We start from the raw sequence: 2,500 nt of genomic DNA on the forward strand, positions 1-2,500 counted from the left end.
TTATTTTATCAGCAGCAAGAAAAAAAAGAAGGAAAATATGCAGGACGTTACTCTCTATTGTGGAAAAAACACTAATTTAAAGAGGGAGTTGTTTTAAAACGAAAGAATTTGCATATTTTTCAAATCTATTTTATCGTGCACTTCATTGTAATTAATTTTCGTGCATATATAATCTACAAAATTTTCATTACTCATTTACTATTCCTCATTCTCTTCTTCCTCCTCCTCCTCCCACTCCTTTTCCTTCTCTAACGCATTTTCTTTTCCATCATCTTATTCGTTCTCCTCGTCTTCATTTTCCTCCTCCACACTCTTCTTCTCTTATTCAGAATTCCAAATACTAATTCAAACAGTTCCAAATTTTGTGCGATCTGGAAAATGGTGGTGTTCCAGGAATCCTTCAATTGGAACATCTGGGAATTCTTGAGGGGAACCGGCAGGCGTCACTGGGGATCTCGCTGGAACGAACTCAAAAGCGAGCACGGAATTTTACCATTTTAACGTAAAAAAAAAAAAAAACGATGAAAAAGGGCCTTCAACTACGCGACTTCCATTCACACACACCTGCACACGCAAGAGCGGAGTATATCACCTTAAAATATTGACGAAATTTTAAAGGGGTTCCATCAGGGAGGTAGAGAAGACAATTTACTGCAGATTGTAGAGACCTGCAGGCGGTGATGACTGTGCTCTAATGGCAAGGCGACATCACTGCGGCGGCCTCTCTTCGTCACTGAGGCTTTAGATATTTACCTGCGACAATGATGCATGCTGTCAAAGGCAATATATTCATCTGCCATAAATCTAGAATACAGGAGCTATCATTAGGGAAGTCTGCGAGGCGTGGTGTGCTTGAGAACCAAGGATAAATGTGCTTGTCGTGCGTCCCTCAGACTGTCACGGAACTATGGACCCACTGCTAAGGTAACTGACTGGTTTGTACTGGCTCGCGTGACTTGAAGGAGGAGGAGGCGGAGAATAGGAAGGCGGAGGACAAAGGGGGTTACAACGATGACAATAAAGATGACAACAAAGGAAAGATTATAAAATGAACAAACAGAACATGATATTTATGTGGATGGTGTAATGATTATGATGATGAAACATAGGAAGAAAATGATGAAAGATGAATTAGTGAATAAAGAAAAGAAAAATATAGGAGTGAAGAAATTTTTAAGAGGACTGTGATGATTATGATGATGAAGCATAGGATGAAAATGATGAAAGATGAATAATTGAAGAAAGAAATGTAGGAGTGAAGAAATGTGAACAAGAAGAGAAGAGAATTAAAAAATAAGAAAAAAGAGAGACAAAAAATGGAAAACTAAATAAGTGAAGAGACAAGGAAACAGGAGAGAAAGAATAAAGAAATGTGAAATAAAACTTTAAGAGAATAATAAAAAAATAAAAAAATAAAAATAGAGAATAAAGCATGATATTCCTCAGCGTCTAAACATACAATTCCCTTCCATGACATTCCTACACCGCTGAGCTCAAAACATACTAAATTACACATTATTTACATTTTTTTCTTCCTACTACGTCTTCCTCACTCCAAAAATAGCTTCGACACTACATTTTAGAACGAGATGCACGTGCCTAGCGTCACCTTTACCGTTCTGAAGGCAGCGCACATCACCACTATACATTTCCTAGTCTCCAACATTTTATACCCTCGTAAAAATCTACTTCGTGTCTTTGAAAACACAGATAATCGGGTTTTGACAGGTATTTTCTCTAATTAATTGTATAGAATCTCGTAAAACCGTCCCTAGATTCATGAAAACACTGCTGAATATCCCGGTAATTTTCAGTAAGGTTTGTTGAATGATGTTAGATAAGACACAGAAACGTTGGAAAGCACCACGGATCCTTGCACGTGTCCTTAGCTACGCAGTGAGCTTGAGTGATTGATTTACGTAATAGCAATACGAGAACTGCATGTGTTGGAGCTACATACACGCGGGATCGTAAGGTATGCAACAGTTCAACCTACGCGCAATTTCAACTTCGACATTCAAAGTATATGTAAAAAAAAAAAACCCGCTACAGTCTTATGCTAAAGTATTACGTACGCGTCAAACCTTTAACCTCTTCAATACTGTGACGCGCTATATCTATTCTGTTTATTACTATTTTCTGACTTCATTCAGCTTCAGAAACTCATGTAGGGGATTGAAATAGTGAAGACTCTAGCTATTAATCGTCTGACCTCCATAGACCCTTAGAAATGTAAATAAAATCGTCTAATCGTACGCATGATAAAAATGCATCTCAGTACTGAAAGGATTAAACACCATCTGTCTCCAAGCTCAGAGTTTGACCGCACTCTTACCGCACTCTTACAAACACGCAGTTCTGAGTGACCTTTATGTGACCTTAGGAGTATTAAAAGAATGAGGAGACAGAGACAGAGAGAGAGAGAGAGAGGAGAGAGGGAGATTCTACCCTTCCCCACTCCCTCCTCCTCCCTGAAGGTGCGGCGCGTGTGTGTAGTGTT

This window comes from Portunus trituberculatus, chromosome 14, assembly GCF_017591435.1.
Source record: "Portunus trituberculatus isolate SZX2019 chromosome 14, ASM1759143v1, whole genome shotgun sequence".
Taxonomy (NCBI): Eukaryota; Metazoa; Arthropoda; class Malacostraca; order Decapoda; family Portunidae; genus Portunus; species Portunus trituberculatus.